Source organism: Eublepharis macularius, chromosome 6 (genome assembly GCF_028583425.1).
Source record: "Eublepharis macularius isolate TG4126 chromosome 6, MPM_Emac_v1.0, whole genome shotgun sequence".
Lineage (NCBI taxonomy): Eukaryota > Metazoa > Chordata > Lepidosauria > Squamata > Eublepharidae > Eublepharis > Eublepharis macularius.
In genome coordinates, this window is record NC_072795.1 from 74,640,923 (window position 1) to 74,654,707 (window position 13,785).

At 44.5% G+C, this 13,785-nt stretch overlaps 1 long non-coding RNA gene across 1 annotated transcript in view; it reads right to left on the reverse strand.

The window, feature by feature from the left end:
* Positions 1-1,307: 1,307 nt before the first annotated feature.
* Positions 1,308-13,785, reverse strand: part of LOC129332311 (uncharacterized) — a 34,999-nt gene continuing 22,521 nt past the window's right edge. Inside the window, exons 2-3 of the long non-coding RNA XR_008597319.1 lie at positions 4,919-5,027; positions 1,308-1,342 (exon numbers count right to left, since the gene is read on the reverse strand). This is a non-coding gene — a long non-coding RNA (uncharacterized LOC129332311). The remainder of the gene's footprint in view (positions 1,343-4,918; positions 5,028-13,785) is intronic.

The window sequence follows — 13,785 nt, forward strand, 5'->3', positions numbered from 1 at the left end:
TGCTACCTTCTTTCCCAAAACTCTACAGCAAAGGAAGTTTGGAAAAGATCAGACAAAAGCTGGAAAATCTGAGGGGTGGATGAATGTGCCATGATGCTGTGTGGAAAAACCCACTTCCCAATAGCACTGAACCTGGGGCAAGCAGGAAAAGAAGGTCCTATACTCCAGAACTGGCAACATAGGGGAAAATGCTGCTTCAATGATCTACCTACATGAAAAAGTCACATTGAACAGCAGGCTATCACTGTAATGGGAGGTGGAAGACTCGGTGTTTACTAGTTTATGATAAGGGCTAAGTATACCTGAACAAGGAATCACTGCCAGTAAACAACTCAAAAATATTGCAAAAAATTTGACTGGTAAGAAAATGCTGAGGGAAGGGGGACTGGATCCCAGGCAACAGCATATAGACTATGTGGAAAGGTAACTGAATGAAAAACTCCACAAGATTATTTTCAGTTGTCCACAGCCACTGCTTAAGGGTAGACAGGACAGCATCCCAAATCCACTGATGGGAAGAGCTCAACAAATCTAAGGATGAAATGTCCTGTTTATGTTTAGGCTCCTTAATGGTATGCTGGGGGGAAGGCGCCCCCACCCATGCTCCAATCAGGATTCCCCCCCCCCCTGCAACATTCATTGGCATAAATTGGCAAAAGCATCCCTGTGATGGGCTCACGGATATCATCAGGTTTAGCTGAGCCCTAAACTGGGGCGTGGCTCATATTAATTGCTAAGAGGAAAACTATCAGAAAAGTAGTCATGGCAGCATGCTGTAGCAAATCCAAAGGCCATTAGTACTATAAAATGTACAAGTGCATGCATTTATCAGAGCAGAATCTAACATAAAAGCTCAAGCCTTTAATACATTTGCCTAAGTGCCATAGGCACTATTGTTTAATAGGTAGATAGAAGCAAAGCAAGATGATGTGGTGTGGTATGAAGAATTTAAGACAGACCAAGGTTCAAATGTCCACTTAACAATGAATGGCCTGGGACAATCACTTTTAGCCTAACCTATTTAAGTTTTAGGAGAGTAAAATAGGAGGGGGGAACCATGTACACAATTCTAACTTCTTGGAGGAAGAGCAGTACAAAAATGTAATTCCTAGCCATTAAATAAGAGATTTTTTAACATTTAAAAATCACACTGTGTAAGATAATGAATTTTACCAGAGATTAATATACAATGTACAGCAAAAGACACCTAAAAAGTATGGTAGATGTGTACACTTGGCTCATGTGACCAATGTTAGGAAAAAGCTACTCTTACCTTGCTTAGGCAAGACTTCCCGAAATTTTGATTCAGGCATTCTCCCTGACAACAATTGAAATGATCTGCCTTGGATTAGAAATAAAAGAATTATTGCAGATAGGTACATTGGAAAACTGTGTATCATTACATACAAATCTGTTCCAAACATACCATATGATCCATTGTCTATTGCCAAACCCCAAGAATCCACAGACAAGTGCCTGCAAAAAAACCATACCAACTGTCCCCATATCCTCTGAAGTGACACTATCTCAGGGACCAACAACATCAGCCATACCATCAGAGACTCATTTAACTGCATATACTCTAATGGGATATATGCTTGCAATTCCCTTTTGCCATTTATGCAGGAACAAATGCCACATTCTCTCCATAAGAAAATAAATGGACACAGATCAAACATTAAGAATGGAAATGTTCAAAAACCAGTGGAGAAGCAGTTTAACTTTTATGGACACTCAACAACACACTTAAAAATTACAGTAATTCAGAAAAGTTTCTACCTAAGGCTGCAGCCCAAAGCTACAGCAACTTCATAAACAGATTTCATGCTGTTAGACTTGGACCGTATAGAGATTAAAGGTTAATTCATTACAGAAATTCATTAACCACCGACAGCTGTTCACAATTCAATGGGATTCTCTGCACTTCTATCTTTTTCAGTGGCATTCTTCAAAGTCTGCAACACAACAGAGAGACTGGGTCATCTGCACTCCCATTATCATAATTCTCTACTGCTCTTCTGCGGTTTGTGCTGCTTGATATAAATTTCCAGCTGATAGTAACACTCCATGCATCTGACAAACTGGGTTTTGGTTCACAATAGCTTAAACCATAATAAATGCCATAACAATTTGCTGTTTTGGCTGCAACAGGCTAATAGGTTTTTTTAACATGACACAGAGCCAAACCTGACAGTCTCCAGACTGCCGCAGACCTTCCTCCCCCCTCTGCCTGCCCGTTCTCGGCCCCTGTGCAGCCCTGCTCTCCTGCTCTCCACACCTACTCATACCTTTAAAAACTCTCGCCATCCCTATCCCATGGCCTAATGGCCGGACCCCCACCAGCTCCAGGCGCCTACCTCCCACATTCCTTCACTTGCTGCCTTCCTGCACCCAAAGTCTCTTCCCCTCGCCGAGGCCTCTTCGCATGCCTTCTCGCGCCAGGCTTTCTTCTTGCTTCAGAAAGTTGGCGTCCACAATCACTACTCTAACGGTGAAAAAAGGCGGAGGCCTCACTGGTCGGCTAAACTGCCTGCTAAGCTACCTTGAAAACAGGTACACACAGAAGGGAGAAATCACAAAGACGCTTTTGAAATATGGGCGGTGTTCCAGTGGAAACCAGAAGTGGCGCGGTCGAGCCGCTTTCGCCCTTTAAAAAAAGATTCTATGCCAACCACGCACGGATGTTGCCGGGCTGGACAGAAGCAGAACACGGACATCTTTGTTGCTATTGGCAACGAGCGAGGATGGCTCTGGAAATTAGTGGCAGACAACAAATGGTGGGGGAGGCAAGGTGGGATCGGGATCGGGATTGGGATAGTGAGGGTGGTGACGCACGTTAAGTGTCGCTGGCTCTGCCGCTGAAAGAGAGGGCTGCAAACACGGGCGCCCCTAACAGCAGTAGTGCTGTTGTTCTTCAGCCGCAAGGCAACAGCTGTCGGCGGCCAGTCTCTAGAAGAGTGTCAGGACATCGAAAAGCACACACAATAGTTCAGCCCAGTGCCTGCTTTTTGCAAGAAGTTGATAAGTGATTTGATGTTTCATTTGTGTTTTTCCTATTTAAAAAACCATAGGATCCGCGAGGATCCATGTGGATCCTGGTTTTACTTTCTTCCTGTTTAAAATATGCTTCTGGAAGACTGGCTGCTTGCTTTTAAAATCGGGTGGGGAGGAATGGATATTCTATCCCTGCTTTTTTTAAAAAAGCTGGCTGAAACTTGTTGATGGGGTCTCTCTCTCTCTCTCTCTCTCTCTCTCTCTTTGGAGAGGCAGGGACGGGTTAAAAACTCCCCCCCCTGCTCTAAGTGCGTGCGTGCATGCGTGTGTGAGAGAGAGAAAACGTCCCCTCCCTGAGGGAAGGTGGCTTGTCACCAGATTAAAAACTTTTTTCCCCATCTGCTCTAAGTGTGTGTGTGGGGGGGGCGCCCCTCCAATCCCAGATCCCAGATCGGAAACGGGACTTGATCGGAGTGAATCGGTGATCTTGGGTCGTCACCAGCGCAGATCCACGAACAGCTTGATCGGTATTTTTTTTTGGATCGTGCCCATGTCTAGTTCCAATATCCAAACCTGAATGGGGCGGACTGTGCCTCCCACATGCATTTGCTTAGATTCACGTATTATTAAATAAACTACCCCTGATGTCTGGCAGGTCGAAAAGTTATGTAATTGAATTAATGCACTTGTATCTCCTCTTATGGCAGAACTACCTGACAATACCAGTCGGCAGACTGTGCAATGCCCACATGGGAAATGTCCAACAGGTCTACTAGGATTAGTAAGGCATTCTCTAAAGCCAGACTGAACAATCATGTCCTTAAGGCTTGGGGTGCGTTTGAACCCAATTGTGGGAGGCGCTTCACATCCTGTTATCTCACTTACTAAATGCCAATGTTTATGTATCATTCTTCCTATTCTTTGGGCAAGGGATGTATATTCCAGTGCCCATCAAATCCTGGCTTCATTGATCCTATTGACAGCACAGAACAAGCCCCTACATGCTACCACTTCTGCCCTCTGCTGCACTGCTAGCAGGATGTAGTCTATCTTTGAATGCCCAGCATAAGGCGCTATTCTCACGTTTGTAATCTATGTCCTGGGAAGAATTCCTTTTCAGCCAAAGGAACTGTCCATAAGGGATGTTCTTATGAAGGTGTCTCAGACGGTAAGAATTGTAGTCCAGATATGAGTTTCGGTCAGTGTCCTTCCTGTAGGATCTATTGTTTCCTTCCTGTAAGGTCTATTGTTCCGGTAGACGACTACATCAAGAAAACTGATCTGATTGCTATGTGCCTGCCATGTGTATTTTATATTTTGATCTAGAGAATCATCCAGTCTCCAAAAGACTGGACAGAATCTGTTCCCTTATAAATGACAAACAAATCAACTGAAACATACAGGGGCATTTGAAATCATCCTCCAAGCAAGTTACATCACTATAGAACACATCCAAGACCGCAAACATGTTCTCAATGTTACATCACAAGGCATGGTAAACAAATAAAAGAGGAACAATTAGTCATTTTTTCATATGGAAACAATGAATACAACTATAAATCTTTTGTTAAGAGAACAGCAAGAATGCTGGACCAAAGTGCTCCAGGTCTCTTAACTTCAGACCTGGAACACTCATTCAGATAGCATTCTCAACAGAAGGTAGATCCAGAGTATAGAATGGTAGTTTATTATCTCATGCCTTAACAATTATATTAGGCATAAATTCCTAACATACCATTCAAAGCTGTAATTGGAACATAGGCATAATAATAGATTTCAGATAGAGATAGTCATGCACAACACAGCTCTCACACACTGTTCACATATCAAGCTTCAGTAATTAGAGTAAATCACTCTAACATAATAAGGCAGACATACAGCCCTAGACTTTACATGCAATCCCAGGCTGAAAATAACCACTCACCTGTTCAGTTGGGATGAATAAGACTTGCCTTGAGACAAGACAAACGGACATCCATTCAGTTCACTGTAACTCTGACAAGTGGAGCATGAGGCTCTTCCCTCTATCACTCCTGGAAAGAAAAGAAAAACAGCTACTTGAGCTGCCTCCAGAGAAAATAGCCTCCTGACTCCTCCTTGGAGAAAGGACAAGGAAAGACAAAGTCTCACATGCTGCCTCAAGAATAGAGTTCTATATTATAGGCCTCCATTTGGAAGAATGCACTAGATTGACCCTCTTTTTTTGGTCTCTCATCTTCAGCAGATGAGGAAAGAAGTGAGAAATCTCTCTACTGTGTTCTCCCAGAAGAATTACTTCATCAGCAGGGGCGGGGGGGGGATTCCACCGCCATTGCAATCACATGGGAAAACAATGAGAAGCTGGCTCCTCCCCTCTCTATTTCAGCAAAAAGCAAAAGAATTCAAGTCCATGATCAACAGATGAGGTCCTTCCATTTCTAGTAGCAGCAGCCCCTTCCCTCAGCTTCCTGTAAGAGGTGGGCAGTCCATGAGGTGTATGTGAAATAGCAGCTTGCAGGAATGGGGAGAGGAGAGCCAAGAGATTCAAGGAATGGCTCCCCCAGTTAATTATAAGCCTCACATCATAAAGTTTGTAACTGTGATGCTATTTAAATGCATCATTTCCATGGTTTTTGTTTTTCAAAAAGTGAAATGTTACATCCTGAAATATCAGGACACCAAAGCGATGCCAAAAGAATCTCAAACTGAACAAGTCACACAATCTGCTCTTTTCTTTCTGCAAGTCTGATTACAAGATCACTTTACAGTTGCCAATAGGTATGAAAGTACATTCTAAATTATGTCATGATATTCAGCAACTTGGCGGGGAGTGAAGAGAAAAGACAGAAATCCTTTCAAGTAGATTCTTTAAAGTCTGTTAGAATGATGCATCAGATTTTAACAGAATAAAAGTGTTCAATGATATTTCTACTTGGCAAAAGAGAAAAAAGGCAGTCATGCCATATGCCAGTTAAATATTCTGTACTATCTAAATGCTAAAAAATTATGAATTCAAGTAGCATCTACATTTCAGTTGTAAAAGTTGTCCACAGCTGAGTAATCAAGTAATGTTTCAAACATAAATCTATAAGAAATCTTTGCGTGCCATAAATAATTGAGTTTTGGATCTCTATATCTTTTAAAATTAAGTTTGGTGGGAATAAAAATGAACAATAGAAATCCACATGTGGTTCACATTTTATAACTCTTTAATTTTTCCAACATTAATAATTACAACATTAACAGAACTTTAACAATAAAAAAGGTGAAGAGAAATATTAGATGTTGTAGTAATTAATAGGGATGTCCAATTCGGGTTCGGGATTCAGCTTAAAATACTGAATTGTACTCGATTTGGTAAAATCTGGTATTGCCTAATCCGATCCAGGTGCAGTTCAGCAACACCAGATTTATTCAGCAAAATTCAGTAAACTTTGGGAGCCACAGGAGCACTGTTTTCTTGCTGATCCTCTGCAAAGGAACAGCAAGAGAAAGTGTTTCCCGTTCCCGCCTTTTTTTTACCCGATGGGAGGGGGGAGGGGATTGGAGTGTGTTAGAGGCAGAAGAGGAGGGGAGGGGGAACAGGGAAGGGAGGTGGACTGTGAGTGGCCAGTCCTTGCAGCAGGTCTCCTTCCCCGGCCAATGGGGAGTCTCTGGAAGGAGACTGCCTTTTTAAAAATGCTGCAAGGAAGGAGACTCGCCTTTTAGCCAGCCTCCATTTTGCCCTGGCCTGGAAACATTGAGACTGGTGCCTGCTTCCTGCTGACTTGCCTCTTTCTCTGTGGTCTGGGCTGTGGCTGGCCTGCGGGGATTCTTCATTCCTGCTGTGTGGTTCTCCTTCCTGCTGCTGAACTTCTGGACCTGAAGACTGCATTTCAGCTTCAAGATGGGCTTGAGAGTTGTTAGACTTCGGCTTCTCTATGTGCAGGGGGGTGGGGGGAGCTTTAGTCTGAAAATGGTTTTTTGTGCATTTTGCTACTTGATTTGCTGGAGGGGATTCTATTCTGTTTTTCTTTGGAGTGTTTAATTAATTAAATTCACCTGTTCTTTTTGAGGGGGGGGGTTCTCCTGTTGTTGGGGCTTGTTGGTTGCTGCTGTTTCAGTGTTGTTCTTTGTTCGCTGAGTTTTGCTGGGTGTTTTTTGGTTGGATTTTGATTTATTGTGTTGTATTGTTGGTTCTGGGTTGTTCTTCTTGGGAGGGGGGTGTTTGCTGGGGTGCTTGTTAGGGTAAATTAACTAGTAGTGTTTGGTTGTGTACTTTAGGTTTCCATTTCAGAGAGTGTTGAAGTTTTAGAAACTGTTTTAAGGTAGGATAGTTGTAGGTCTTATTGCAAATTTAGCACCCGCTAAACTTAATTGGTAGCTTTTAGGGACCAAAGAAAGGGTTTTCCCCTTTAATAGGATTCTGTAAAAATTTAAAAGAGTTTAGGTTATTTTCAAGTTCTATTGATAAATAGGCTGCCTGTTATGATCTTTCCTTTCCTTGGGGTAGATGTTTCTTTTAATCTTTCCCTTACACCCTCTGGGTAGTTGGCTGCCACCAGGAATATATTATTCCAAGATATTTTATTTAAATTTTCCCTTTTGGTAACGTTCCTAAGCGTCAGGCTCCTTCGTGGTTCTATGTGGCCCTGAGGATAGGAATGGGATATAGCAACGACAGCTACACTGGGATATAACAAAACGAAAATAAACTTTTATTTAGTCAAGAAGCGTATCGGTTTCATAAATGTAGTTCTTGGTTCTTAAAGTTACTTCATTTACTCTCATTCACACAGATCTCTTCTAAGGCTTCACACAGTCAGCCTCTTTCTCTAACTCAATATTTGTCTCACAGAAATGCTTAAACTCCTCAGACCGCACACAGCTAGCCTGCTTTCCTCTGACTGCTATTCACAGAAATATTAAACCTGTTCAGGCAGCACACAGCTGGCCTCTCTTTCCCTGACTGAGTGTCCTTTCACAAACATGCTCAGTTCAGGTTCCACACAGGTTATATTTCTCTCATAAACACTTCAACATATTCAGGCAGCACACAGCTAGCCTGCTTTCTTCTGACTGAAACTCTTCTCTCTCTCCCAGTCTAAACTGCATTAACTCCACCCACAATCTCAGTCAACCAATCATATCGCTCACTCATTCCTCTCTTTCACCCCCACTCTTCACCTAGCTCAAACCAAGCATTTAAAGATACATGCATCCATTTCTTGAAATCATTACACTGCCCATTAGTGCATTCTAACTAGAGTTTCCCTGCCCACCTCTGGCTCTATTGGAGCCAGGCCAGGCACATTTTAAGCAGGCTTCCTGATATAGCCTTTCCTATAGATTGGGCTTCAGGTCCAACTTGAGTCATGAAGAGGAATTCAGCTGTTTGCTAGTGTAGTGGCACCACAAAACTAAATAGGGCCTTTTAAAAAGAGATGTTTGTGTCCATCTCCAGGATCAGAGCCACAAAAATAAAGCTTTTTCAGAAGGTAGGTAGATTTTAAAAGTAAACAAACTCTACATTTTGGCTAGGTGCTTGGGGGGTGGCTGTTTAATAAGGTTACTTTCTACTAGTTTAGTGTAGGTTCCAAGGGGCAGAGAAATGAGTGAAAGAAAAACAGAGAGGGGACCTGGGTAAAAAGCAAGGACTGAGGCTAGGGGCTGGAGAGGGAGAGCTGTGGCTTTCCCCCCATCTGAGCAAAGGAGGCTCCTCCCAGCACAGCTGCCTTTCACCAGCCTGGCTTATGGTGACAGCAAGAGGGTTCGCAAGGCCCTCTCTGCTGAAGTAGCTGCTGGAGCACCACTCCCACCACAGGTGTGTGAGGCAAGAGCTGGCACTTTGCAGGGGCCTGCTGTTAAGGCTCTCCCTCTTTCAGCTTTCAAGACCCAGCAGATGGAGGAGGGGCAGCATGAGGAGGCTTTGGGGGTGGGCTTGGGGGACATGAGTTTTCTGTCCCTTGTGCTTACCCCAGAGACTCAGAGGATGTTGAAAGGAACTGGAAGAAGGGCCCACCATCGGTGAGACTTCTCCAGTATTCTCTGAGGCCAGCAGCAGGCCTTAAATGCTGATGCAGGAGGAGAGGATGCTGGAGAAAGAGATTGTGGATCCCACACCTCTACCCCTTCTGCCTCAGCCATCTTCTTCTGCCAAGCCGAGACACAGTGTATCTGGCCCAAGCGCCTCACAGGAGTCCTCTCCTGGGGTGTCCACAGATGACACCGCAGGGCAGTGTGAGCATTCCTTTTCCTCCAGCGTCTGGGAACACTTTCAGAGGATGGAGGACTCCTGCGATGCATGGTGCCACTACTGTAGGGCCCAAGTAATCGAAGGAGGAATGTGCATCACCTCTCCACGACCATCCTGAGGAACCACATGAAGAACCACTACCATGTGGTGCTTCTTTGGGGGGAGCGTGAGACTGGCACCACACGGCTGCTAGCAAGCCAGCAGGAGGCAGGCTCCTCTCCGGCTCCCCCCCCCCCGGCCCGGAGTTCCTGTAGGGAAGGGACGCCAAGTATATCTGGTGGAGATGTTTGGTGCAGGTGGCACTACTGTGCCAAAGGATGGATCCAGAGGGTATCTAGGCACCTCACTTGGCAGATCATAGACATGATTGCCATGGACAGCCTACCCTTTACCATAGTTCAGTACTTCGGCTTTCAAGGGCAGCTCTGGGATGTTGCTTCTTGGTACATGTCCCGATTGCACTACGCTGTGCAGGACCACGATGTCCTTGTTTTACAGGGCTTCCAAGGAACACGTGATGGCACAGTTGTCCCGCGAATCTGTGTGCTTCAGATTCGACATCTGGACCTGCCCTCAATCACGGCATGCATACCTCTCGCTGATTGAACAATGGTGGCAACTGAAGACCTTCAGGGTGGGAGTGGGATGTCCAGTATCAGGAAAGGACAGATGGGAGACTGCCAAGCCGGTTACTGCAATGCTTTGCTCTACGCCAAGCTTCTCAACGAGGCGCACATGGTGGAGAATATCGCTGCCACCTGGAGGAGGGAGTTGGTGGACTGGGTAGGCGAGGGTCAGGGATACATCGCTGTGGGATTCAGTGACAGATGGTGATGTAAACATGAGGGCACCGGTTGCGCAAGTGGGCCCTGAGAACATTTACCATGTGGTTCACAAACTTCATCTCCTGGTGAAGGACGTGCTTGGTCTGGGTTCCTCCCTGTAACCAATGGACTCCACAACTCATCATCTCCATGTTTGCTCATGAAATGCTGGAGACTCATGAGTCACTTCTCACACAGTGTGAAATCTATGCAGTGGTCATGGACTACCTTACGGAGCCCTGCGAGTTGCTTTCCACTAAACTGCTGAGCTATTGGGCCAAGAAGGAGGCAGTCTGGCCAGACCTCTCTCTTGAAGCTCCTCCCATGCTCTCCAACAAGCACGGAGAGCAACCATGTTTTTTCCTATCCAGGTGACACTGTCAGCTCGTATTGCACTCGCCTTCTCCCCTGGAGAGTTGAGCAGCTGGTCTTCTTGAAGGTCAACATGTGGCTCTTCGATTTCTCGGCAGTAGACTTCCAAAATGAATGAGGTGAGCCCTCCTTGTGGCCTGTATCCTCAGTGAGTCTATGAGCTGGGGGGAAACGCTCTTCCCCAAAGTAAAATTAGGTAGAAAACCAGTTTATTCAGTGCCACACACACACACAGACACATTGTAAAACTAGCAAGCTATGTTGGCACAAACCTCTGCAGATATTTGAGAACAGAGGCCCCATAAATGTTGTGGTATTGCCACAGGGATGGGAAGAGTGATAGAGACAGGCTAGGGAAAGCAGAGAAGGACACACACCATGTGTCACAGAGGAAACCCTGAGAAGCATCCAAATGAAGCTAATGATCAATAAACTCAAATTTACTGAGAGCAGGGGTGGGAGGGATTGAAAAGCATGTGATGTGTTGTTGTGTTGTATTTGAATAATTAAATAACTTTCCTCATTGCAGCGATGGAAGGATGTTTGCTGTTCTGTTGTTCTAGTGTTTGGTTTTATCATTGCATGGGGGGGGGGATGCTGTTGTTCTGTTTGGTTTCATCGTTGCATGGGTGGGGGCTGTTTGCTGCTGTTGTTCTGCTCTTAGGTTTCCTCAAGCAAGAGAATGCCCCACGTAACTAAACTGATGCAATTTATAAGTTAACATGTAAAACTGTATTCATAGGCTTGTATGGAATTCAAAACTTGTTCCACAGTTTACTAAGTTAACTTTCCTCAGTGCTGGGATGGGAGGGAACGTTGGCTGATGATGAAGGCTACTGCTGTATATAGAGCATAACTTGGGTTTCCCAAGTGTCTCTCACAGTTTCAACCTGAAGTCAGTGGGGGAAGATGAGTTATGCTCTGCGAATGCCACTGTCTTGTGCTTGCAGCTCGGTACTGCTTGATTCTGTTCTATGGTGTTTCACTACTGGCTGAACCCAGTGTCTGGCTACTGTGAATGACACTGGTTCTGTTGGGCTCAGCTGCAAGAATGTCCCTTGCTTCAGTTTGGTTTCGGGGGAATGGATGAAGTTGGCACCCTTGCATCAGTTTTGTTATAGGGATTCCCTTGCCTTGCTTGGGTGTGCCTCTAGTTGCGAGACTACCCCTACCTGAATCAGTTTGGTTTGGGTGAGTCTCTGATCTGAAGTTGTTGCCCTTGCACCAATTAGGTTCTGGGTGGGTCCATTCCCTAGGTTCACGTTGCTTTTAGCTGCAAAATTGTGCCTTGCTTTATTTTGGTTTGGGTGATTCTCGGGTGTGGTGTTGTTCCTCCCAGGGAACAATGGAGGCTAACTGGTCCGTCTGCTCAGGGGGTGCTGGGGTTTGGGGAGGGCTTCACAGGTTCTGTTGGGTCTTGTGCAGACGTTGTATTTGGGAATATGCCTCCAGCCATGTCAACCTTGGTCCATGTGTTTCTGCAGTGTAAATCAACTCACTTTGGAGCTCCCCCACCCAATAGAAACAAAAGGAGTGGCTGGGGCACCTTTTGGGGGGCACAGGGTAGCCATCCCAGGGTGCAATCCCCCTGAAACTTGGGGGAGGGGGTCTTAAGAGGACAGTGAGGAGTAGGTCCCTGCAAATTTGGTGCATTTTGCTTGCAAAATGCCATCCCCAGCCCCCTAGATAGCTTCCCCAGTTTTCTCCATAGGGAATAATGGAGATTAGAGGTGGCTGGGGGCACCTTCTTTGGGGGGGGGGTATAAAATGGCCCCCGGGGGCCAATCTTCATGAAACCTGGGAGGTAGTAGAGGACAGGTAGGAGTAGGTTCCTGGCAAATTTGGTAAACTTCAGCCTTAAAGTGACCCTCCTGAGCCCCTGGAAAGCCCCAAACTGCATTTCCCACTGGTCAACAATGGTCAAATTTTACCAAATTTGCTTTCTGGTGAATGGATTCAGCATTTGGGGAATGGCAAAAAAATTTCTAGTTCGGCTTTACTGAGCCAAATCAGCTGATTTTTTTTTTTTTTGCATAACCTTAGTAATTAATAGAATACAAAGTTTGGGTGGGGGGGTTGGCAAAGAGGTATCCATGGTTGCATAGTTTGAAATAAAGTTGAAGAACAGAAACCATTTTCCCAGGAAGCATGAATGGAAAGCAGGATTTTCAGTTAGGCTATTTGTGCTGAGATTTTGTCCCTAACAATTATATCCTGATTTTTTTGAAACAATTGATTAATAGAGGGTGGATTTTCTGATTTCTAGAGTTTTAGGAATTTAGTCACTGCCAATAGAAAAGATTCATTTTCACTGCTGAGTTCAGGAATAATAGAGTTTTTCCAAGTATTGATTAAAACAATTTGTAGAAAGTTCTGAATTGGTTAGTCTACAATTTTTTCTGTGATGTAAAGAATCTTCTGCCAAAAAGTCTGAATTTTTGGGCATGACTACCAACAATGAATGAATGTACCAACCACACCACAGCCTTTCCAACACCTTGGGTCATTACCAGGGCTTTTTTTCTGGGAAAAGAGGTGGTGGAACTCAATGGGTTGCCCTCAAGAGAAAATGGTCACATGGCTAGTGGACCCGCCCCCTGATCTCCAGATAGAGGGGAGTTCAGATTTCCCTCCGCGCCGCTCGGCAGCACAGAGAGCAATCTGAACTCCCTCTGTCTGGAGATCAGGGGGCAGGGCCACCAGCCATGTAACCATTTTCAAGAGGTTCCGGAACTCCGTTCCACCGCGTTCCAGCTGAAAAAAAGCCCTGGTCATTACTGAATTTATAGTGGTATAATTTCAGTACGTGATTTCAGTAACCATCTATGGGTTATTTTAAAAATCTGCAATTTTATGTTTAGAGAAGTATAGATTTGAAGACTACAGTGATTTTCATATATCTTTGTTTCACAATCTTTCTGCCAGGCTTTTTGTTGTGTGGTAGCAATCAACCATTTTTGATCATTTAACAGTTTATATAGGGTAGAAATTGTCCCTTTAGTACCACGGGGTAAATTCTTTAATAAAGATTCAAAGGGGGGGGAGAGATCTCTATCCATTAGTGTATTTAGACCTGATTTAATTATTACATGGTGGACCTGGTGGTACTGAATCCATGGTATACTAAAATTATATTTCTGTTCCAGTTGGGATTTAGAGCATAGCCACTTTTTTGGAGAGATATTGAAATTTGTAAAAGCTGGGCAAACCAGCTTTGTCAAGGAAAGCAGAAACCAGAGAGGTATTAGGCGCTAGGATTTTCCTGTACTTATCCCATATATACAGGATTGTCTTTAAGAAAGGGTTAGATAGGGTTTTCATAGGTTTTTCGTTTGATTTGTCCCATATTGCTTCCCATAGGAGACATGGGAAGATACTGTT